The following is a 26304-nucleotide window of genomic DNA, read 5'->3' as shown; positions in this document are numbered from 1 at the left end:
GATAAAATATGCAAAACTGCACCTATTTTCTTAGCTTTTTTTGTGAAGTCACTTGTAAAAAAAAATCCCTGGTTGAGGAGGGCAATCCCATTGTGAATCATGATTATTTTCCTTAAAGTAGACTCACCCATAGAAAAAAGAAAACTTCATAAAATTCTGTAGGTTAACAATGTCAGGCCCTCACACTTTGTTACTGTTACAGAGCTAGTAAAATTGTATGTTTGTGTCATATGATCTATTCTGCTTCATAACAGAGTGGATCATTTCACAAGAAAAGTATTTTACATAAACGAACATCCACAGCAGTTTTAAAAGGACAAAATTGGGACTGCAAAAATTGCTCTGTCATCAGCTATGAGCACTCTAGGTGTAGACCTAATTCCATTAGCTACAACACACTTACAGGTGTATCTTTAATGGAAGAAGTGCATGTTTCTGGGAAATGAAAGAAACAGTTTAAGCACAATAAATCTCAATTTGTTTACATTACAGTCTGTTCCAGCAACATTAGCAGGGACACATCCACATAAAAAATTTTCCCATGATCCTGAAATGTGCACCTTGACTAAATCAAATATCTGAACAGGTTTTGGATCAGGTCCCATGAGATGGATTTTGAAATCTATTATACATCCTAGAGTTGACTCTCAGTGAGAGCTGGATGCCTAACTCCCGTAGTTGCTCCTGAAAAATCCAACCCTTATGATTTACTGAGTTGCAAGACCTTTAGGAATAGGTGCTTTCCACACATTCGTAATCGGTCACACAATGACATTTTGATTTGATTTTTATCAATAGGTCCCATTACCATTTGTACTCCTTATTTAGTTTTATTTTCTAAAGGCTATTCATTTTATAAGATTATAATGAAACAGAAGGGGTCAAACTCTACACACAGATACTTCCATGCAACCTTAGTGACTTCAATAAAGTTGCACTGGTGCAATTAAGAGCAGGATCTGTAGATACTAACACATAATACATATATTCTTGTTATAAATGGTCAGCCAAATTCAGCCCTGATGGGAAAAAAAGATGTAACAATTCCCCTGAAGTCAACAGAGTTGCACTAGGTCTGAATTTGGGCGGCATTTATGCCTAGTGTTTAATGCTTAGCACCTTCCAAGATCAGGCTCTAGTTTTGGAGACAGAGCATCTTAAACTCACATCAAGCAAAGGAACAGTAATACAAACAGGCAAAGAAACCTCAACTTCTGACTAGTCAAACTGTTCTTCCTCCAGGTCCTTAGCTAAGCAGCAGTGGTTGTTCAAATGTGTCAAGAGAAATGCCCACTTTTACCCAATATTCTGAGCTGGCAGCTGTCCAAAGATATAATGCTAAAATGACTGTTTCACTGTCTCTTTAAAACTACACTGGTCAAAGTGCAGCACACCCCTAATTCAATGTACAGGACATCTCAAGTTCAAAATATTGCACTGTTTGAAACTATTAAGACATTAATAATTTTCAGGGAATGAAAAACACCCACAGCTTCCATTTTGACATCAGTGAGAGTGGGGCGCTCAGCATCACAGACAAAAAGCCAGTCATACCACATTTAAAGTGTGGAAGGTTACAAAGTCCGTCTAAAAGTGTACTGTACAGTTTTACAAACAAGGGCAATATCTTTGAACTTGGCTTCCCAGCTTCTACACAACTAAAAAAAGGCAATATCCAATCAATGTATTAATTTGAAAAGCGCCATCACACATTTAAGTATTTTTCCTTTTCTTTCTGAAAAATTCTAAAATTGCTACTCCCTCCCAGCCCCACAGACATAAAGCAATGATCTGACAGCATTACTCTATCAGCTGTTCCATGTTAGCTTGGCAATAAATACAATGAAAGAAAATGACATTTGGCAATCCGTGAATAACTTCAAATCTTTCTTTACTAACCTTGTGCCCCTGTGAAAGTAGGTGCCTCATGATGCTTTTAAAATGAAAACCCTCCTTTCCTATTAAGTGAATATCCAGCACAATGTTACTATAAGAAAAATAACCACACAGAAATCTGCACAGACAGGAAAAGCTGCATCTTCCTAAGTGCTTCAGTTCAAGTATTCAGGCTGACTCCCTAAAGGCAAATTGAGGCAGGCCCAACCCACAAGGTACTTTAGCCTATGAGCATTGTAAATAAAGTGAAAACCACTCCCCATATGTTAATTAGAATATTGGGAAACAGAGAGAGGGAGGGGGGAAACGCCACAGACAGAGCGAGCTAATGATTTTTGCTACATTTTTATTTTATGTACTTGTTATTACAGCCGAACATGCAACAGATGGTGAATGTTTAGGGACAAAATTTGCTCTTCGTTATTCCACATTGATACCCGTGTAACCATACTAACTCAAGTTATTTTACTTCAGACTTAAGTGCTGTAACTCAGAGGAGAATCTGGCCCTGACTGAAGGGAACAATTTTCTCCTCTGTCCTCTCCTCATATAAACCACAAGGGAAAGTCAGTTTTCCAGCTACTGCAGCCAAGAAATAAGTATATTTGATTGAGGGAAGGGAGAGAAAGTCATACAAGTTCACACTGAGTGAAATACATATGATGTTATTAGTATATCACAAACTAATAACTATGGTCATATTTGGGTCAGATCTGAGTAGCACTAGTCTCCAAATGTTAAGCTAGCCAGATAATTTCAAGTGCACATTCCCAAAGCCCTTTTAACATGCACAGTAGCAGATTTCTTTGAGAGAGACAGACCGACAGTATTTTAGTACCTAGTAAGGTACTGACAGTCAGGGAAACAAAAATCCTCTCTACATGTTATTATTATTTATTATTTGTATTACCACAGAGCCCTAGTCATGGACCAGGACCCTACTGTGCTAGATACTGTACAAACACAGAACAGTCCCAGTAAAAATGCCTAAAACCTGTCCACTACTACTACAGATTCACTGCACCTGCCCTACAGGAGACTCATGAGTCTGAACCTTGCCCATGTAAATGCAGCCTAAGAGAGATGGATACTGTAATTCAATCTTCATGCCTGCCTCTTTGCTGAGATTGCTATAAGGGGTTGTGGTTTTTGAGAAGGAAACACTTGTCTGCTAGAAACTAAATTATGACCATCAAACTTGCATCACATAAAAACAACTTGGGAACAGACCCTAACCTCTGTTAGATAAATCCAGAGTAACGTTACCTACTTCAGTCATAGGTGCCGACTTCCCCTCTGCCCAGAGGGTGCTCACCCGCCCCCCTGCCCCGAGCCCCGTCCCCCCCCACCCCTGGCCCTGCCTCTGCACTGCCCTTGTCCCATCCCCATTCCACCCCCTTCCCCCAAGTCCCCGCCACTGCCCTGCCTCTTCTCCGCCTCCTCCCCTGAGCAGGCCATGTCCCTGCTCCTCCCCTTTCCTCCCAGAAAGTCTTAAGCACCGCCGAATAGCTGTTAGGTGGCGGGGGGGGGGGCAGGAAGCGCTGGGAGGGAGCGGGAGGAGCAGGGACGTGGTGCTCTTGGTGGGGGGGAGAAGGAGGCGAGGAGCGGGGAGCTTGGCTGCCGGTGGGTGAGGAGCACCCACTAATTTTTCCCCATGGGTGAAACAAGTCCCTGAACAAGATCCAAATTACCAATAAAAGCTTCATTTACAACAGGTCTCAAATCATGATAGCTGAACTGGTTCATGTGCATTTAGTCTAACTTGGTTTAAACATGGTTTGTTTTGCCAATGTGGATAAGTCCACCTGGCATTTAAAACCAAGTTTGAAAACCGAGACAGGGCTTCCCAACTGGTTTTGAACATTGCTTATCTCAGTTCACACCAGTCAGCCCCACTGGTTTTAAACTGAGTTAGCCTGTATCCACTGAAAGCTGAGATTTAAAGTGGTTCAGCAAGCCTGATTCTTGGACCAGGGTAGACGGGATTCAGAAGTCCAGAGGCTCTACCAATCTGCAGCAAGGAGGGGCACCAATCTGTGATGAAAATGCTGGTTGAACCCTGTGGAAAAGACAAGTAGTTGTGCAGAATGCTGCACCCCATCTGTGACATCATCTTGCCTCCCCCAGCAAGAAGCAGTGCTGGGGAGGGGAAGTCATGCTACACTGCACATAAATCAGTCTGCAGGGAAAGCTGCAGTGTCACAGAGCACAGCACTGGGCTGTGAGCCAATGATACTGCATGCTAATGCACCAGCCATGCTGCTGTGGGTGGAAAGGGGAGGCAGGATAGTCCCTCAGAGTAGCTGGCTGTGATTTCTGGGCCTGGATTCCTAGCCCCAGCTGTCTATTTGAGTTCTGCCTTTGCTCACACCACATGCTTGCCAGGACCGTTGACTGGGATGGCGACAGGAGAACAAGTGGCTTCTTCCTCCAATGGAGCTGTGGCATTTCTACATTACTTTGTTCCCCTCTGCATGCTCTTGTGCAGGAGGGGACACTCTGGAAACAGAGATGGAAATCTCTCTGTCCCAGCACCAATTTCATGGACCATCCAGCACTCAAAGCTACTTGCTTCTTAACTTTACCCAAGAATTAATTTCAATTTCCTTACATCTGTTGCAGCTGCTAACAGAGTTTTGGCAAATCCTTCCAAGCTCATGAGCTTTAACTCAGATAATGTATGTTTGTCTTCTCTCCTATTAAGTCTACTTTATTTTGGCAGAAAGAATGATTACTGCGGAACCAGCAGCAAGGGGAAACAAACATTTTAGATCAATAGGCTGGCACTGCTGAGAGCTCTATCAAGCAGCAGAACAGAGCATATTTTACATCCATCATTCCCATTCCCTTCTCCAAGAAGATGCAAGGTTGTGCGTGTGCCCATTAATGCCTTGTTGGAGTTCCCACGACTGGATGTAACTCTTCAAATGGATACTTGGCATCGGTCCTTTTTCAGTTTGTGATTTTGAAGGAAGACAGTGCATCTAGTGGCTAAAACATGGGCCAGCAAGTCAGAACTTTTGTTTTCTATTCCCATCCCTGCTCCTGATTTAATCCGTATGCAGTGTAGTTGTAGCCGTGTCAGTCCCAAAATATTAGAGAGACAAGGTGGATGAGGTAATGTCTTTTATTGGACCAACTCCTGCTGGTGAGAGAGACAAACTCTGGAGCCAAAGAGAGCTCTTCTTCAGGTCTGGGAATAGGGTTGCCAATTTTGTTTGGACGTATTCCTGGAGGTTTCATCACATGACATAATCTTTAATTCCAGGTGACTCCAGGACAATCCTGGACGGTTGGCAACCCTATCTGGGAAAAGTACTCCAAGCATCACAGCTAAATGCATCCAGTGTACTAAATGCCCTAACAACAATTACATGGGTAAAACCAGACAATCACTATGCTCTTGAATGAACTCACACAGGCAAATGATAAAAAATAAAACACCTGTGGTGCACGTGATCACTCTATATCTGACCTGTCAGCCCTCATCCTCAAAGGAAACCGGCACAACACTTTGAAAAGATGAATCTGGGAGCTTAAATTAATCATTCTCTTAGACATTAAAAATAAATGGACTGAACAGAGACACTGGATTTATGGTTTATTACAACAATCTGTAACCCACTAACCCCCTTTTCTTGTCTTATGACTGCAGAGGTGTTTTAAAGGGACACTCCGCCTTGAATAGTCCCTTACAATATGTGCTAACTGTATCCTAAACAAAAAGAAAAGGAGTACTTGTGGCACCTTAGAGACTAACCAATTTATTTGAGCATGAGCTTTCGTGAGCTACAGCTCACTTCATCAGATGCATACCGTGGAAACTGCAGCATCTGATGAAGTGAGCTGTAGCTCACGAAAGCTCATGCTCAAATAAATTGGTTAGTCTCTAAGGTGCCACAAGTACTCATTTTCTTTTTGCGAATACAGACTAACACGGCTGTTACTCTGAAACCTGTATCCTAAACAGTCTGTCCCACCTTGCATTTAGCTGTGAAGCTCGGAGTACCTTTCACAGACCTGAAGAACAGCTTTGTGTGGCTCAAAAGCTTGCCTCTCTCACCAGTAGATGTTGGTCCAATAAAAGATATTACCTCACGCACCTTGTCTCCCTGATTTAAACTGGGATCTCTAGCCAGTCCCTGAACCTCTATGTAACCTTCCATATACATCAACACTTACCTACAGCACAGAGCAGTGTGAAGTTTACTTAATATACAGCACTTTGAGTTCCTGGTGTGGATGCGTCGCATGAGGGTCACATTTGCATTGAAGGTGCTGTATTCTGTAAGTGCAAAGGATGGATATTAGTATAATTTTTTATTTTCACTGATTAATTCTTTTTCTTCTCTTTTAAATTTTCCATTGACTAATGTCTCCCATCAGGTGAAAGCCCGTGCATATGAGAAAGAGAGGCACACACATAGATCTTACATCCGATGAAGTGAGCTGTAGCTCACGAAAGCTTATGCTCAAATAAATTGGTTAGTCTCTAAGATGCCACAAGTACTCCTTTTCTTTTTGTGAATACAGGCTAACATGGCTGCTACTCTGAAACCTGACATAGATCTTGGTCACAGAACAAATTTTCCAAAGGCCCCTCAAATGATTTCCTTTCAATACAGACACTATACACAAGCAGCAATCCATCTCTGCTCCCTTTGGCAGGAGGCAGTGTTGTCTGGGTCAGAGCCCAGTAGATAAAACTCTTTGGGGTAGGCAATGTCTTTTACTGTGAGTTTAGATAAGGCCTACCACCATGAAGCTCCAATCTAAATGGGGCCTCAGGTGATGTTATAATACAAATTAATAATACGGACTGGGAGTCAGTGGAAGTAGGTTCTAATTCCCCATCTCAACACTGACTGATTGGGCAAGCCATTTAGCCTCTCTGTCTCCCTGTCTGTAACAACGACCTCAAATAGGTGTTGTGAAGCTTAATCAATTAAAGTACTTTTGACAATTTTAGGTGGATGGTTCTATACAAATGCTAAGTGTTACTATTATTATCTGCAGCTCAGAGATCTGCTCATGAGCTCAAGTCTGGGAGCTGTCAAAAACATCTAATCTTAGGTTCTTATAATTCTGTAATTGAACCTCCAGGAAGAACAGAACTGAGAGAGAGAGTTTTCCACACAGTCATTACTGGGCAAATGTTGTTAGATATGGAGAAGACAAATTTTTTTGCCAGATTCCTCACTGACTTCAATGGAGTCACAGTTGGGATAAAACTGACCGATGTGTGATCTAGACAAATTTTTGTACTGGTATTATTATTTGTTTTATGATAGCACTTAGGAGCCCTAGTCATTTACCAGGATCCAACTGCGCTAGGTACTGTACAATCAAAGAATAAAAAGACGGTCCCTTCCCCGAGGATTATAATCTAAATGTAACACAAGAGATAACAGATGGATATATACAGACATGGGCATACAAGAAAACACTGAGACAATATTAGTTAGTCGTCTCTGCACAAAAGCAGCCATCATCTGAAGGATGATAATGTGGTAGTTTTGTTGATGTTGATGGGGAGCACCTCCCGACCATGGTGGGGGCGGGGAGTGGAGGACATGGGAGAAAGCACAAAGATGCTTGTTGGAAAATGTAACAAGAGGATATTGGAGATTGGCATCATGGGCCATGGTATAACTATGTCAATTGGAGGGCAAAAGGGGTTGGGGGGGTGGGTGGGAGGAGGGTTCCAATACAGTTATATCACTGAAATCCCTAGTGCTGAAGCAGTTATACTGTTATGAAGGTGCCTTACACCAATATGGCATATTCCCATATGGGAACAACAAGCGATACCAGTATAAGACACTTTATATCAATATAACTAACTGTGTCCACACGAGGCGAGTTGTATCACTTTAACTATAGGTACAGTAACTTGTGCGTGTAGACAAGGCCTTAGAGGAGGCATGCAAAGATTTTTTTTAAATTGGGTTTGCACCCCTTTCTGTTTCTTTAACATGGTGAAGAAGGCCTGAAATGTTGGGGGAGGGGGGGTGGTTCGTTTTTTCCTCTGCTTCCGTTTCACCTTTAGACATATCAGGAATCTCAAGTCTGATCTTCCCTCATTGTGCTGGGGACCTCTTGTGGGGGAGAGGAGGGTGTCTCAGTTTTTATTAATTATGATAATCATGATGATGATGATGATTTGTGAGCTCTCCCCCAGTGACTGAAAAACTGAAGGAGCTGATACTTTAACAGACATCATTACTCTCAAGTGTCTGCTAGGCACTTGAGTTAAATAAGAATTAAAAAAGGTTTGAACAACCTGACTCAAAGTGACTTCTACTCCTAATTGTTCAATTTTCACTCTCTCAATTTGTGATGTCATTATTTTACTATTGCCCCTGTCCCCATAAGAGTAGGTAAGACTTGAATCGATAATGTAAAAAATACGTGGAGGAAAAAAAAAAGTCCATACATCATATGAAGCAAAAAAGAATACACTGTTTCATGTACTCTGAAAACTGTTTCATGTACTAGTCACCTTACAGGAAGTCTGCTTAGCATCACGTGAAGAAGAAATCAGCAGCACCACCTGCTGGCAACAACACTTGAAATGCTAACAACGGTTCTCATAGATTCAGAGATTTTAGGCCAGAAGGCTTCATAATTTATTATCATCTAGTCTCACCTCCTGCACAACACAAGCCATAGAACCTCACCTAGTGATTTTGCATCAGCCCCATAACTTATGTTAGCTATAGCATATCGTTTAGAAAGATACCTAATGTTGACTGTAAGTGATCAATACATGTTGCTTGGTAAGTTGTTCCAGTGGTTAACTGTCCTCACTGTTACAAATTGAGCCTCATTTCTAGTCTGAATTTATCTAACTTCAGCTTCCAACCACTGGATCTCCTTATTCCTTTTTCTGCTATCATCAGAAATCTCTTCCCCATGGAGTTCCTTGCAGACTGTGATCAAGTCACCCCTTAACATCCTCTTCCATAAACTAAATAGCCAGAGCTTCTTTAGTGTCTCACTATGAGGCAGGTTTGATAGACCGCTCATCCTTTTGTAGCTCCTTTCTGAATGCTTTCCAATTTGTCTATAAAGAGGCTTCACCCCCGCCCCCCCCTTTGCAGGGGGAAAAAGAACAAAGCTATAAACCAGAGTTGCCCAATGTCTGGCCTTCAAAGCTCTGAACTGTGGCCTTCCAGGGCAGTGACTATCAACCTTTCCAGACTGCTGTACCCCTTTCTGGAGGCTTCTGTACTCCAAGTTTTAGCTCACTTAAAAGCTACTTGCCTACAAATCAAACATAAAAATACAAAACTGTCACAGCATAATTATGAAATAAATCAATTGGAATATAAATATTGTACTTACATTTCAGTGTAAAGTATATAGAGCAGTTCATACGGACTTCGCTAGTGCTTTTTATGTTGCCTTTTGTAAAACTAAGCAAATATCTACATGAGTTGGTGTACGCCCTGGAACAGCGGCTCTCAACAGGGGGTCCGCAGCCCCCTAGGGTCCACAAACCCTTTCAGGAACCCTGCAGCTAAAACCCTGAGCCCCACCACCAGCACCTCCCGCTGGGCTGAAGCCAGGGACTGTGAAATTGAAGCCCTGATCCCCAGTGACCGCCACGGGGCTGAAGCCGGGAGCAGCAGGGCTGAATTCTGGAGCTCCAAGCCCCAGTGCTCCCCACAGGGCAGAAGCCCTGAGCCCATGAGCAGAGTTGGGGGAAACACAGGGGTGTTGCCTCCCCAAAAAAAACTACAGTGCAAGAGCAGGGCAGTCCCGGGGCAGCTCCATACCTCTCCCCCCACCTCCTTCACTCCCCACCCCCGGTCTGAGGCGGGAAGCCAGAGCCAGGCTGTGTGGGACAGCTGCTGCTTTGGCTGGTGCCATGGAGCAGGCAGCCACGGCATTCCCTCGTCTCCTGCTGCTGCAGGGGGTTGAAGCTGCTCCTCAGCTCCCAGCCCCCTTTGCTCACACAGCCAGTAAGAGCCATCTGGGTGAGGGGGACCTGGCTCCATGGCTGGCAGAGCCCTTGAGGAACAGGGACCGCAGGGGAGCCCTCCTGGCACACAGCCCCTAGCTACTCTCATCCCTGCACCCTGAGCTACACCCTCCCTGCACCCTGAGGTACACTCCTGCCTGCCCACAGCCCCAAGCTACCCTCATCCCTGCACCCTGAGCTACCCCCCTGCCCACACACAGCCCCTAGCTACCCCCTCCCTGCATCCTGAGCTATCCCCTTGCCCACACACAGCCCGTAACTACCGCCTCCCTGTATCCTAAGCTACCCCCCTGCTCACACACAGCCCCTAGCCACCCTTCTCCCTGCACCCTGAATTGTTTTCAAACTTTTTGAGCTGAGCCCCCGCACCTTTAAATTATAATTTTTGGTTGCGACCCCCTCCCCAAATCCAGACAGGCGGGTGGCCTGCTGAGGTGAGTCAGGGGGTGGGGGTGACACTCTCTCCCCAGACCCGCCATGCGGAGCTGGCTTGAGCCCCGCTGGCCCCTGCCCACCCAAAATAGAAGTCAAACTACACCTATGCCTGAGCTGCCCCCAGCCCAGAGCCCTGAGTCCCCCCCTCTCCTGCTGGGCCCTGGAGTTTTTATAGCATGTTGGGGGGGGCCTCAGAAAGAAAAAGGTTGAGAACCCCTGCCCTGGGAGACCTCTGTATACCCCCAAAGGTACTCGTACCCCTCATTGAGAACCACTGTGCTTGGGCAGCAGGCTGTGCTAAGAAGTCAATTTGTTCTTGACTATGAACAGAAAATGTGTCTCCTGAGCCTCACTTGGATATTTTAAAAGGGAAAGTGTTTGAATCAGCCCTGTTGGGGACAGAGCAGAGGAACCGCCTCCACAAACGCCTCAGGAACAGCTCTGTTATGAGCCAGGAGCCCTACGAGCTGCAAGAGCAGCTCTCCCACTGGTTGTTCTATTGTCTGCTTACCTGCATGACGGTAGAAGCCCAAGAGAGAGCAGGAGAGGCACTCAATTGCTCTACCTGAACAGAGGGGAACACCAAGCAAAAGATGGCATGGCTCCCCTCCTCCATGCAGCCACCAGGGCAGCTCAGGAAAGAGAAGAATCTAAAAACCAACAAGCAATTATGGCTGCCTGATTTTCTGCCCTCGCCCATGTTAGAGCACTCTGGATGCCACTCTAACTTGTGGTAGAGGGCAACATTTCACTGTATGAAGACTACGGGTGATCAAAATATTTCCATCAAAACTATTTTTCAGTGGAATTGAGTTTTTGACTAAACTACATTTTTCATGAAAAATGTCTGCCTTCCACAGAACATTTCATTTTTTCATAGAAAAAGCAAGCACCCAAATATTAAAATATCTCAATTTGGTTATCCTGCCAAGGTGTCTCATGGGAAATGAAGTTTGATTTTCTCATGTCCCCACTCTCCTCTATCAGTGGGACTCCCAGCAAGACTACATTTCCCATGATGCACCAAATTTTCCCCTCACCATGAGGGGAGACTGAGAGATGCACTCCAACCAGAGAGTGCAGCACATAGAAGAGAATGGGAGCATGAGGCACTCGAACTACAACTCCCATGAGACCCCACAGCTGCATTTCATAATTGAAACATTTATGGTTTTGGCCAAAGTATAATGATTTTTTATTTTTTGCCAAAAAGTTGAATTTTTCCCATGAGAAATTTTGACAAAATTTTCTTTATTTTCTTCAGAAAAAAAAACAACATGTTACAACTAGCTATAATAAAGATGTGTACAGTGTGTGTACGCTGTTCAAAGCAAGGGAGGAACTCCACTTGGTTCTGCTCCTTTCCTAATTATATTTTAAATATATCCAACACCACATGGCAAACTGGCATTGAAAAGAATTTTAAATACCCTTTTCATAAGAATATTTATGAAAGCCAAAGACTTTGGGCTTGATTTTGAGCGGCTTTTCATGGTGGCAATGGGTGCGCAAGCAGACCTGAGGCACAGTTCTTCCCTTATCTCCCCCAAAGGTATTGTGTCTCCAACACTGCTCTCTGCAAGCTGCAGCTGAGAACCACAATGAACTATCCAGGAGATAAGCACAAGGCAAAGAAATTGCATTTGCTGCAGAAGGTTTACTCCAGGTAGTTCCCTTATCATTATTTTCTCATGCCTAATTTGCCTTTGGGTGGGGAAGAGAAAAGATTTTCCTTGGCAATCAGCTCACATTTGCAGCATTACATAAAAACCTGGATGCCACCATCTGGTTATTTCCTTATTCACATTCTATGCTGTAGCAACAGAGGTAACCAATCACCATTAAACAAAAAGGACAAAACTAATCCCTTTGGAAAACACAGGACCACGTTACCAAACAAGCCTTCAGGTCTGGGGAGGGGCACAGTCAGAGGTGAAAGTAAGCCGGTACAGTCCGGTACGGCATACCGGCAACAGCCAGTACGCAGTGCCAGACCGGACTGGCTTCCGCGGTGGTGATTTAAAGGGCCTGGTGCTCCTGCCACTGCGGGGAGCCCCGGGCCCTTTAAAGCGCTGCCGGAGTCCTGCCGCCGCTACGGCCTTTAAAATGCCTCTTCTGGTTGAGGCCACGCCCGCACTCAGGACTCCGGCGTACCGTAAATCCTTTAAGTTACTTTCACTCCTGGGCACAGCATATGTCCAAAGATAAAGCATAGCTTAACAAGCAACAGGAGCTTTTCTGCTGCAATTTAGGCAACTCTAGAGAAGCACAAGCTCTGTAGTTTGTAGAAGGCAAGATGACAGGAGCCTATTTTAGCTCCCTCCTCTTAGACATAAGATGCTTAATCAAAAAGCACATTATTAAGCTGATTGTAAGGGTGTCAGTAGGATAATAAAGTAACAGCAGCAATGGGTTTGAGTGGAGTCAGCAGATCTATCTCAGATCCTTACACACCTTCCCATTACCACAGTATCTGAGCCCCTCCTAATTTTTCATATATTCAGCCACACAGCATTCCTGTGAGGTAGGGAAGTGCTATAATCCCCAATTTACAGACGGGGAACTGAGGCACAGAGACATTAAGTAACTTGCCCAAGGTCACACAGCAAGCCTGTGGCAGAGTGGGGAACTGAACCCACATCTCCCAAGTCTCAGACTAGTATCCTAACCACTGTATCATCCTTCCTCTAGCCTATAGAGCTACCCAAAAGTTAACAAAAGGGCCAGATCACAGACCCCTTCCTCACCCTCACAAGTACTTATGTAACCCACACACCTCCGGGGTGTGGTGCTCTGTCCCATCTAATGGTACCGAGACCACTTAGAGAGAGAGAGATTAATGAGTTTGCTCTGGCAAAAGGCCTATGGCTCTTAGCTCATGCAGTAGAGACTCATGCACTAAAACAGAGGTGGGCAAACTACAGCCCGCGAGTCACATCCAGCCCGAGGGACCGTCCTGCCTGGCCCTTGAGCTACTGGCTGGGGAGCCCAGCCCCTGGTCCCTCTCCTGCTGTCCCCCTCCCCTGCAGCCATGCTGCCACGCAGGCCGCACACCTGGCTCCATCTGGGCAGCGGGGCTGCGAGCTCCTGCTGCTCTGGGCAGCATGGTAAGGGGGCGGCGGCAGCGGGGGTTGGATAAGGGGTAGGGGGTCCCAGGGGGCAGTCAGGGGACAGGGAGCTGTTGGATGGGGCGGAGGTTCTGTGGGGGGAAGTCAGGGGATGGGGGGGTTGAATAGGCCGTGGGAGTCCCGGGGGGCCTGTCAGGGGGTGGGGGTGTGGATAGGGACAGGGGCAGTCCAGGGACAGGAAGCAGGGGGGGTTGGATAGGGGGTGGGGTCCCGGGGGGGCTGTCAGGAGCGTGGCTGTGGATAGGGGTTCGGGGGGGGGCAGGGGGGGTTGGATAGGAAGTGGGGTCCTGGGGGGGGTAGTCAGGGGGCAGGGGTTCTGAGGGGGGCAGAAGGGGGAGGTAAGTGGGAGGGGGAGGATGGGGGCGGGGGCCAGGCTGTTTGGGAAGGCACAGCCTTCCCTACCCAGCCCTCCATACAGTTTCGCACCCCAATGTGGCCCTTGGGCCAAAAAGTTTGCCCACCCCTGCACTAAAAGGTCCCAGGTTCAATCCTGCCTGCCGACGGCCAGGATCTGTGGATGTTACACTTAAGCTTTGGGACTTCTCACATGAATAATGGCTCACCAGCATGAGTAAGGGCTCAAGATTCTGGCCCAAGGTGATTTGGCTGGAAACTACAAATATTGCAGGATTTCCCTGAAATGTCTTGAGAATGAAGCTCCACCAAACTTATATATTGTGCCTTTGCAGATTCCTGTGCAGACTTCCTGCTCCCCATCCCACCTTTAAGTTAGCCCCAAATCACACGAAGATAATTTTAAATATTCTCCCCTCCTTTCACTGAACTCGCATTTGTCAAAGGCTGCCTCTCTCCAAGGATGGCTAAGGCACTTTAGGTCCAATGCCAAGAGTGAGCAGGCCATGGAGGGTCTATGCACAGGGGTCTATGCACAGGGCTCTGCAAACAACCCCACCACGCATACCCATTCTGCTCTGTAGTCTCTCTCTCTCTCTCTCTCTCTCTCTCTCTCTCTCAAATCCTGCAGGTTTCTATGAAAAATATAAATATTTATAGTAATGTGTTTTTAAAATACAAGCTCCACTGCTAAGCTTTTAAAATTTCCCAAAGATTTAGTCCATATTGGGGGTTACTAGAGCTGAGGACTTAAAAAGAAATCTTAAGAATCTTAGAAGTGAAAAAAATATTCCGTGGCAGAGAATTTAAAGTTGCCATAGGAATCTGGAAGTGAATTTCCCCTCAAGTTTAATGAAATACTGTATTAATTTTAGGGGGAATTAGGCATCCAAATCCAGTTCTGAAAATCTCAGGCTACAAAATTACTGACAATGCTCCCTATCCTGCAAACACTTCCAAGTGAAGTGCTTTCTAATTGGAATTGTTACAATCAACTACAATGGCACTGCTCATGGTAGTAAGCGTTATGCCCAGCAATACATGTTTGAAGGATTGCGCCCACAGAATGGATAAGACTCTAGTTGACATTTTTCCATTTGTGATTTGCCCAACCTCTGCACCAAACCAGTGGGATCTGCATGGAGCGGGGATTCTCTGTGGAAGGACAGTTCTGCTGCCTTCACAACACCATCCCCTATAGACGTCTCTCTGGGTGGTTCATTTTAGGTGAGAGTTGGAGACAGGCCAGGCTGGAGGGACGATTGGGATGGGATGGGAATGAGGATTCAAATTATCTCCCCTCTGGTCCCACAAAAACTATTTAATAGAACCCAGGCTGGATTTTTTTTTACACTTCCTGTAAGTAATGTTCAATAAGTTCTTTTACATAATCACACCATAGTGCTCCCAATCAGGAAGCTATTTATTATAACATCCCTTTTGAAACATTCATTTCAGATAGCAAAATTAAATGTGAACACCATAACCTGCTTACATATTTAACGTTCTATTAAACTCCATTAAAGTCTATATCATCATATATATAACAAATCATTTTTTTTAACTTACCTAACTCTTAACTTTTTTGCAACTAAGGTATTTTCCTCAGCATTTCAGATGGTTGTTCTTTCCTGCCTTAGTATTATACAAAGTTATGCATTTACCTTGCAGGTGGCTGGATGCTGGAGGGAGCGAGAGTTTCTCTTATGATAACAGGAGATTCTCTTGCACTTGGCTCTTCTGGTGGGAGTGTGTTTTGAGAGTCTGTTCCAATATCTATAGATGGCTTGTCAGCCTGTGTTTTCTTCCATGTCCTGCTGAGCTAGTCTCAGTGGAGTGCATATTTCACCATTCTCCACTTCCTGGTTTTGTCTTATGTTCACAGTGGATGAATGTACTTCTGGTTTTGGTGTCATATAAACCCTTCCCCTGCTACGTAATGTGAACAAGGATTTGTCTGTTCAACAGATGTAGTTTGCTTCCAGGTGCATGATTTGTTCCGAAGAAATAGTTTGATCTTCACAGGGTCTCCTGGTTGTAGCTAGTCAAGTGTAGTAGGCTTTGCCTTTGCGTGTCTCTTCCTTTTTTTGTCTGTTACTCCTTCCACCACTGCCAGTTGTAATAATGCTGGGCACCAAGGTAAGTGTGCTTCTTAACATCAAGCATTGTACCAGGCTGCTTGGTAGTCATACCTTCTGCAGGAGACTTTCTCCATTCAAGAATGCCATTTATTTTCTCTGATTTTGCAGCTTACTTTAACAGAGCCTCAGCAATTTTATCTGCCAATTTGGCTTTGCCTCTTGACCAGCTGTGGTATGGTCATGATGTGATATGACTGAATTCTCATTCCTGGGTAATGTGCACAAACTCACTGCAAATGAACTGGCATCTGTTGTGTTACACTACACAGTTCAGGATACCAAGCCTGCTGAAATGCTTCATGCTTTGTCTATGATGGTCACTGAGGTAGTGTCTGACAGCTCATCTACTTCCCAGAAGTACATGTTTGTGTGGTTTGCAGCGAAAGGGTCCATTCCTACTTTGCTCCAATGTCTGTTGGGAATATTGTGTAGTTTCATTTCTCTTTTTGCTGCTTGACCTTCATTTCCCATAGGTATCACAACTGCTCAGCAGTTCTGTGATATCCTTGGTCATGTTTGACTAGTATTATGGCATCTCTGCCTTTCCAGCTGTAGCCTTCTATTCCAGAATGGCTCCAATGTATTCTTGAAAGAATTTCTGTTCTCATTTATTCTATTCAAATACTACACTCCTCACTTGTAGTATCAGAGTGCCTTCTAGTAGTGGTGTAATCAATATGATTACACATCTGTTCTTTGTTGTTTGTTCTCTCATCCTTTCCCCAGGGGAGAAGCATGTGGAGTGGAGTGTCTTGTTTTAGTAGGGTTTTAGGTTTCTTTGTTTATTTTCAATTGTTTGCTTCCTCAATATGGCACATTTTGCTTCTTTGTTTTTTCTTGTCTGCAAGCTTTGGCATAATGATTTCTCTTGCCAGAATTATTGCACATGATCCCATATTTGGGTCCTTTTCCATTGTCATGTTTTTTCTCCATAATACCCACGGGTCTTCTTTTACATTTTATCTCCTCTGCTTTGTAGTTGTGCATTGCTTTTGCACAAATTTTGATGCATTTTTCCTTTTTTTCCAGGCTTTCCCTGTGAGCCTTGGTGCTACCTGCATCTGCTCCACTTATGAGCTTATACACTAGCTTTGCACATGTCGATAGCTCTTGGTATAGTTAGTATGGTCCCAGATTGGTAATAGTAGTGCAAAGGGCCTGGGTAAACGAGCCCAATCCAGCCCAGTCTGGAACACAGTTTTCCCACCCTGATTTGGAGAAGTCTGGACAGCAACACCGCAACCCTGTTACAAACCAGTTTTGCAACAGCTATGCTTAAACTGTGTCCCATAGCTAGTGAAAGTAGGGACTATTCCTGTGGCTTTTAGTGGCAGGGGCTGTGCTGAGAAACCAATTCACCATACTGGGCAAGTCATGAGTGGCCCAGCTTCATCTACAGGGGAATCACGGTAGCCAGAAGAGTTTTAAAACAGGATTTTCCCATAAAGTTGGTACCATGGTACCTCTGTCCTCCAGGTCTAGCTATGTTAGGTTCTTTTGGGCTAACCTCTGTAGCTTAGATCCCTACCAAAACAGGTCAGATAAACAATATTAGCACCTTTTGGGGGAAACCATCTTTAAAAACAGTTTTGGCTAACACAGTTTCACTGTAGTGTAGGGACCTCACATTAGGGCCACGGTCACATTAGTCTGGGGATCTGCACTATGCCCCCTGGGCTTAGCAGATTAATGCTACACCTCTATGCTGTCACTTAGGCATATGCAACCCTCCTAGGGTTGCCAATTTTCTAACTGCACAAAATCAAACACCCTTGCCCCACGGCCTCACCCCTTCTCTGAGGCCCCGCCCACACTCACTCCAGCCCCCCTCCCTCTGTCTCTCGCTCTCCCCCAACCCCATTCACTTTCACTGGGCTGGGGTAGGGGGTGCGGGAGGGCGGGAAGACTCCAGCTGGGAGTGCAGGCTCCAGAGTGGGGCCAGAAATGAGGGGTTCAGGGTGTGGAAGGGGGCTCAGGGCTGGGGCAGCAGGTTGGGTTGGGGTGCTAGAGGGGGTGAGGGCTCTGGCGGGGGGGTGGGCTCTGTGGTGACACTGGGGATGAGGGGTTTGGGATGCAGGAGCGGGCTCAGGGCTGGGGCAGGGTGTTGGGGTACGAGAGGGGGTTCAGGATGTGGACTCCAGGAGGGAGTTAGAGTGCAGGAGGGGGTTCTGACCTGGGGCAGGGGGGTTGGGGTGCAGGCTCCGGCCAGGAGGCGCTTACCTCAGGCAGTTCCTGGTTGGCAGTGCAGCACGGCTAAGGCAGGCTCCCTTCTTGCCCTGCCTCTGTGCTGCTCCCGGAAGCAGCCGGCATGTCTGGCCCCGAGGCGAAGGCACGGCCAGGTGGCTCTGGCGGTGCCCCTCCTGCTCCCATTGGCTGTGGTTCCTGGCCATTGGGAGCTACGGAGCTGACCCTCGGGGTGGGGGCAGCACGTGGACGCCCCTGCCCGCCCCTGCGCCTAGAAGCCGGACATGCCGGCTGCTTCCAGGAGCTGCGTGAAGCTAGGGCAGATAGGAAGCCTGCCTTAGCTCCACTGCGCTGCCGACCGGACTTTTAATGGCCCAGTCAGCACTGCTGACCGGAGCAGCCAGGGTCCCTTTTCGACCGGGCATTCCAGTCGAAAACTGGATGCCTGGCAACCCTTGCCACATTAGCAGCACCAAGCTGCTAGGAAGAGAAGAAGAAAGGTGAGTGTTAGGATATAGATATTCAGGCCTGTCTGCAAAGGCCTGTACTTTAAGAATTTAGGTGTATTCTTATCACTTGGCTAGTTCTAGAGGTATAAAAGAAAGAATCAAAATCACTGTCTGACAGTGTAAGGTCCTTCTCTTACTGTGACAGTCTGAGGCCCTGTGCTTAGGCTAAGGCCTCTGGCTAAGCAGCAGAGGCAGCCATAAGCTGGGAAGTGAATGGTCACATCCTCACATTCCAAACTAGTCACATTGAAAGAAGGTGCTATTGGGCTGTTAGGAATACAATCCTGTCCTGATAATGCCTGTCACCTCCAGAGAAAGGGAAGTGCCTAGAAAATATAAAAGAAAGCTTAGTTTGATAGCATCTTGTCTGGCAAGAACTCACTTATCAATAGCTGGTATGTGAAATCCTCACTTCTGTATTGTTTTGTCATCATAGTTCCCACTTTGCTATTGTTTGTCTGTATTATCTCTGTCTGCTTCTGTGATTTTTCCTGTCTGCTGTATAATTAATTTTGCTGGGTGTAAACTAATTAAGGTGGTGGGATATAATTGGTTACATAATCATGTTAGGATTGGTTAGTTAAATTTCAGGAAAATGATTGGTTAAGGTATAGCTAAGCAGAACTCAAGTTTTACTATATAGTCTGCAGTCAATCAGGAAGTGAGTGGGTGGGTGTGGGAAATGGGAACAGGGAATGGGGGTAAGGAAATTGGAATCATGTTTTGCTAAGGGCAGGAATAGGAACAGGGACACAGGTGTAAGGCTCTGTGGTGTCAGAGCTGGGAAGGAGGATACTAAGGAAGGAAACTGGAATCACGCTTGCTGGAAGTTCACCCCAATAAATATCGAATAGTTTGCACCTTTGGACTTCAGGTCTTGTTGCTCTCTGTTCATGCGAGAAGGACCAGGGAAGTAAGTGGGTGAAGGAATAAGCCCCCTAACAGTGAGCATTAATTTTGCTCCACAACAGCACTTTTTAGCATCAACTTCTTTTCAGGAATCATACACAGGAGTGACTGCAGCAGAAAAAGGGAATTAAATGAGCCCCCCAAAAGCACATCTGCTCAAAGAGAAACACAAGCCGTGCTGACAAAGCAGCACGGTTACATGTATTTATTTTCAAAAAGCACTGAAGAGACCCAGAGTGAGCTCAGGAAATAGCACTGAATCCCAGCCAGCTCCTGAAGACCTTTCTAAAAACCTCCCAAGTTGCTAAGAGGAGAGTGAGGGAATGCCATCCAGCTAGAGTGACCAGATAGCAAGTGTGAAAAATTGGGACAGGAGATAATAGGTGCCTATATAGGACAAACCCCTGAATATTGGGACTGTCCCTATAACATCGGGACATCTGATCACCCTACATCCAGTTAGGCAAATACAGCAATTTTCATAGAATCATATAATTCTGGGTTTTCCTTTCATGAGAAAGCCTCCATGAGAAGGAGTAGGTGAACGGAGTGAACACCTACGCAGCACTGGGTTCTGAAACAAAGAGCCTCCAGGTCAAGGAGATAAATAAAAAAAACTCAGGAGGAAGCAGAGTCACCTCCCCATCATAAGGTGCTTTCAAAAAAAATTATTTTCCCTCAAAGAAGTTTAAAAATCTGTCAGCAAGCAGAGTCATGAGCAGAGTCTCAAACAATAATTTTACAGCTCTGCATGTGCGCACATCCCCACACACAGAAGCCTACAGGAGCTTATAGACCCAGTCCTACTACTATTGAAGTAAAAGAAAAAACGGACATTGGGCCTAAATCGTCACTGCTTGTGCCCTCATTCACACCTGTGCAAAGCCCATGTAAAAGAATTCTTTGCTCCATGGCACCTAGGTTAGGTGCACCCATTTTTCACAGTGAGTGAACAAGACTGAGAATCAGCCCCATTGACTTCAAAGGTGTAAGATCAGGCCCTGTGAAAGGACAAGAACACACAAAAGAGGAAGGGAAGAGTGATTAAACAACAAAAACTGCATTCAGCCATTTATATTTTGACTTACCAGCATGTCAGTTTCACAGACCCTAAAATAACACACTGGGTGTGTTTTATATTTTTATACTCCATTCACCATGAAAAGGGAAAAATTGGAGAATTAAAAATATATATAAAATTTCAGCTTTGGGTGGCAGACCAAGATGCCTAGGTCACATGCCACCTGAGGTGCACTGTGCATACACTAAGAAGACACACCAGAATGTACTACCTTCTCCAGGATTTCTTTCTAAAGGAAATAATCAAGCACAAGTGTTTATCCAAGCTCATAAGTAAATACTGCACTGCACTGTAGATTGTGTACATTTGGTAACACCCATTTACTTAGCTGATCCACTCAGTGCCCTTTGATAGGGGAAAACTGAAGGCAAAAACATTCATCTGCTTTTGCACCTTATCAGTTGGCAACTGGTATCTTACAGCAAATTATTTCAAAGCTAGATCAAGAAATGATAACATAAATGGTGACATAAATCAACAGCTACAACAATTCATTCTTATTACACACAATATTAAAGATGCCCATCATCACCATATCCATAAATAAAAGCACAAGAGAAGGGCCAATTTATCTTCTGATTTTATCACTTGTAACTCCACCTAAAGCCATATAGTTGTGTGAAAGGTTAGACAAAGCAGAATTAGATCTTAAGGTAAGCAGTTAAAACATACAGCAGCCCTGATGCATGCCCAGAGATGGATTCTTTGTTTGATATGGTAAGATTTCTGTAATAATGAAATAGCTTCTGATCACTTTTCTTTTTGTCATCCCACAGATCAGGATTACGCCAGATATTCAGTTATCCAGGATAAATTGAAGATAGGCCATTTATTTAAGATTTGCTGGCTGTCCAGTGCGGCAGGCACATGTGAACAACATAAGTACAGCATGTTTGACCAGGTTCTACTCCACATTGACAGGTCTTGATTCTAGGGCCTGGAATTTCCAGATGAGAGCAGTGATGTGTTCTGAACTTCATATAAAGAGGAGGACAGGCAATTGCTTACAATCATGGAGTCATTATTGGCTTCTTTTCGAGCACATATTTATGCAAACTAGTAGAGTTTACTCTGAACTTAGAATCATAGAATATCAGGGTTGGAAGGGACCCCTGAAGGTCATCTAGTCCAACCCCCTGCTCGAAGCAGGACCAATTCCCAGTTAAATCATCCCAGCCAGGGCTTTGTCAAGCCTGACCTTAAAAACTTCCAAGGAAGGAGATTCCACCACCTCCCTAGGCAACGCATTCCAGTGTTTCACCACCCTCTTAGTGAAAAAGTTTTTCCTAATATCCAATCTAAACCTCCCCCACTGCAACTTGAGACCATTACTCCTCGTTCTGTCATCTGCTACCATTGAGAACAGTCTAGAGCCATCCTCTTTGGAACCCCCTTTCAGGTAGTTGAAAGCAGCTATCAAATCCCCCCTCATTCTTCTCTTCTGCAGGCTAAACAATCCCAGCTCCCTTAGCCTCTCCTCATAAGTCATGTGTTCCAGACCCCTAATCATTTTTGTTGCCCTTCGCTGGACTCTCTCCAATTTATCCACATCCTTCTTGTAGTGTGGGGCCCAAAACTGGACACAGTACTCCAGATGAGGCCTCACCAATGTCGAATAGAGGGGGACGATCACGTCCCTCGATCTGCTCGCTATGCCCCTACTTATACATCCCAAAATGCCATTGGCCTTCTTGGCAACAAGGGCACACTGCTGACTCATATCCAGCTTCTCGTCCACTGTCACCCCTAGGTCCTTTTCCGCAGAACTGCTGCCTAGCCATTCGGTCCCTAGTCTGTAGCGGTGCATTGGATTCTTCCGTCCTAAGTGCAGGACCCTGCACTTATCCTTATTGAACCTCATCAGATTTCTTTTGGCCCAATCCTCCAATTTGTCTAGGTCCTTCTGTATCCTATCCCTCCCCTCCAGCGTACCTACCACTCCTCCCAGTTTAGTATCGTCCGCAAATTTGCTGAGAGTGCAATCCACACCATCCTCCAGATCATTTATGAAGATATTGAACAAAACCGGCCCCAGGACCGACCCCTGGGGCACTCCACTTGACACCGGCTGCCAACTTGCATTAACCTGGCCTAAAGAACTGATTCCAAAGCTACCTTTTGTAAACCCCTCCCCCACTTTTCCTATCCAAACATTTCCTGGCTCACTTTGTCAGTCAGATTCAAGGCTGTGTTCTATTCAGAACTGCATTTGGTTGTCTAGTCAAAGTGACTTAAGTGTGGATTAGTGTGAACTCAAATGCTTAACTTGTGATCTGCAAGATTCTTCTAAGCAAGAACCTGGATTTGTGCAGGAAATGGCCCAACTTGATTATCATGCACATTGTGTAAAGAGTTGTCACTTTGGATGGGCTATCACCAGCAGGAGAGTGAATTTGTGTGGGGGGGTGGAGGGTGAGAAAACCTGGATTTGTGCTGGAAATGGCCTAACCTGATGATCACTTTAGATAAGCTATTACCAGCAGGACAGTGGGGTGGGAGGAGGTATTGTTTCATATTCTCTGTGTATATATAAAGTCTGCTGCAGTTTCCACAGTATGCATCCGATGAAGTGAGCTGTAGCTCACGAAAGCTCATGCTCAAATAAATTGGTTAGTCTCTAAGGTGCCACAAGTACTCCTTTTCTTTTTCCTGATATTTTAGTAGTTCAAAAAGGAGTGTTCTCCAGAAAGGTGAGTGGATTTTGGCCAAAGAGGGGACATGGTAGGTTCACTCTAGTTGTTTGCTGCTGTACAGACTCCCTTAATTAAAGTCCAGTTCAGCTAGTATACATACATCTCAACAGACTCAACCCTGAAGTCCCTATACAAGAAAGCAAAACTCCCAGTGAAGTCAACAGAAATTTTACCTGCATTATGACTACCCAATCAATCTCAATGCCTGTGAGTGCAATTCCCATTGATGGGGCACACTTGCACTGCAATGAGATTTAGGACTCTTAAGAATAAATCAAGGGAACATGAAAAAATAAATCTAAAAACTCAACATCACTGTATCCATACAGCCAAATAGCAAACCTCTTTGTTTGCTTCCATAATGCTCCATGGTCCTATTACATGACAAGGTCTTTTTTTTTAAGTCTTCACTGAAAGCTTACCACTCTTTACGGATAAAGAGGATCTATATAGATTGCATATCAGGAAGTAGCTGACTCACAAGATGTGTTCAAGTTAAGGCCCGAATGTAAACAGATATGCAATGAAATCAGACTCACAAGGATACTGCATGTGAGAACAATATCTAATAAAGGAGCTTCCTGTTTCCTAAATTCCTGTAGTACCATTGTAAAGCAGCTTATGTCTATTTTATTATTGGGTCCATTATTTGAAATTCCTAGTAATATTTAATAGGAGATCACGTCTTTCTAACTGGAAACTCAAAGCTCATGCATCTAATCCCACAACACTCATGCATCTAAACACACAAACTGGAAATGAAAAGACCTAAGAAGTTTCTTTATTTCTAAATTATAGGTGTCAGAGAAGCATACAAACAAAGATATTTTGGTTACAGGGATAAAGTCTCCTCCAGAAGGGATTGAATCGTAACCTGTGCAAGGCACAATTCTGCTCTTGGACGAGGATACATGTACGCAAGTCTCATGGAACTCACTGGATGGGGTTGTACAGGTGTAACTGAGAGCATCATTTGGCTCAGTGGGAGTTACAAGTGTGTATCCAAGGGCAGATAAAATAAATTTAACTTCTCCAGACTTTACAATTCCAGCTACTCGCTACCAGCAGCAAAATACCAAATAATCAAGAAAATGTTCACTAAAATGCCTGCAGTGCTAACACTGCTGACCTGGATTCAACAAGAAGGGACCCTGGTCAAATTGCTCCACTGTTTAGTAAGTGAACCAGTGGGGTGCAAAGGGCTACAAAGTCAAATGCTCAACTGAATGCTTTCTGTATCTCAAGAAAAATTACATTTTCTTTAGTGCAAAAAAACAGTTTGGACAAGATCTCCAGACACACAGCACTATTTGCAGATCATACACAAGTAATTTTAAACTAAAGATAGACCACATTGCAACTGGCTGTTAAAAGACAAGTCAAATTTCCTGTTTAAACATGAAGCCAGCAAACTATTGCTAAAGAAAAGAGCTAAATTGGGGGCAACCCTGTCCTATTCGTGTACCCAAATGTTTAAAGACATTACAGCACATTCAGCAATTTTGCATTAATTTTAAAATTGTAATAGCACTAATCTATTTTGCATAATATTTTTCTAATTAGCTTCCTTTCCTCTTACTTTTTAGAGTTGCCAGCAAATATTTGTTGAATATAGTTTTGGAGAATGATACATATAAGGCCCAATCAAAGGGGAGCAATGCCATAATTACTTTGTTTATGGTTTTTGGTAGGTGGGGAGCAATTAAATTTTGGGGGGAAATTATAGTTATATATGCAAAGCTCCTACATTAGGAATTGAATACTTCCTGATTGTTTAAATTATGCTGATCAAATTAGACTATAACCAAACCACAGTCTAGTACGGAGTGGAAATAGCACAAAGAGCTTTATGAAAGTAGCAATGAAGCATGACTGCAGAGATGCAATACATTCTAAGTAAGGCAGATTATTTCTTTTACATATTATTCATCCATAAGCAATTTGCCATCACATACAAGGGTGATCTGGAAACTGCAAGGCTGACAAGCCAGGATCAAGTGCATCAGGCAGAAAGCAGCACTGGGAAGACAGCAAAAGTTTTCCAGAAACAAACAAACTAGGGAGATCTCAAAAGAGGCTGGAATAAACTCCCAGGAGAAGCTGCTAAGTAAAACCCAAATGCAGAAGAAACTTTATGCCAGGCAGAATCCCCCCGATCCCAAGTAGTTTACTCGTTCATGTAGTGTGGCATAGCCAAAGAGTTGGGGGTTACCTGTGCCCAGCGCAGGTCTGCGTACGTGGGCAGGTATCTCCAGAGTTCTCTGTGCATGGAGCGGGCTTGGACTGAGCGCCGCCTGTCTCCATACACCAGGGACGGAGGGTAGCTTGGCTGGGGCGGGGCCACAAGGTTCCAGCTGTGCCCCGGGGCTGAACTGTGCGGGCGGGCCCTTGAAAGAAGAGTAGGGGAGCTCTGAGAACAGAGATGCCTTTGGCTTTTAGTTTCTCAAGGCGCGGTCGCATGAGAAGGGTGAGCGGAGCCTGGAAGTGGGGATTTCTCTCTCGCCCGGCTGTTCTGCACAGCTCTCTGTGTGGGGTCCCACACGCAGCGCAGCAGGCGAGAAACAATCACTTGCCTGTGTGTCTGTAAAACAATAAATCGCCTCCATGGAACAGCTGGTTACGAGCAATAATTGGGAGTGTTCCCCTATCAGGATTCAGTCACAGAAAGACGGATGTGGGGCTGGATGTGTTTATATATACAATACACGGACTATAGGGAGAGAGTGTGTATATATAGCACTTGTGTGTGTGTATGGAAAATGCACAGTGTATGAATTATACAAAATGTGCATCTACATGTCTAGCGAGGGGACACTGAGTTTACATACAAATTATAACGTTTGCCTCTGAACAACCTGTGTAAATTTCATACATGGTGTATATGCAGTATCAATAATGGCCCCATAGGTATATGTGGGAACTGTAGCCTCTATAAAAAATAAAGCGTAGAAAAGAAGTAAATAGCGGTGCTGGGCTTTTGTTAGACA

The 26304-nt window shown here is 44.8% G+C and overlaps 1 protein-coding gene across 1 annotated transcript in view; it reads right to left on the bottom strand.

The window, feature by feature from the left end:
• Positions 1 to 6176, bottom strand: part of PLD1 (phospholipase D1) — a 105041-nt gene extending 98865 nt beyond the window's left edge. The window contains exon 1 of the mRNA XM_077826737.1: positions 6079 to 6176. The gene's annotated coding sequence lies outside the window, so the exon portion shown is untranslated. The remainder of the gene's footprint in view (positions 1 to 6078) is intronic.
• Positions 6177 to 26304: the final 20128 nt, after the last annotated feature.

This window comes from Eretmochelys imbricata, chromosome 9 (assembly GCF_965152235.1).
Source record: "Eretmochelys imbricata isolate rEreImb1 chromosome 9, rEreImb1.hap1, whole genome shotgun sequence".
Taxonomy (NCBI): Eukaryota; Metazoa; Chordata; order Testudines; family Cheloniidae; genus Eretmochelys; species Eretmochelys imbricata.
The sequence above is the reverse complement of the archived record's forward strand: the minus strand, read 5'-3'. Positions and strand labels throughout refer to the sequence as shown.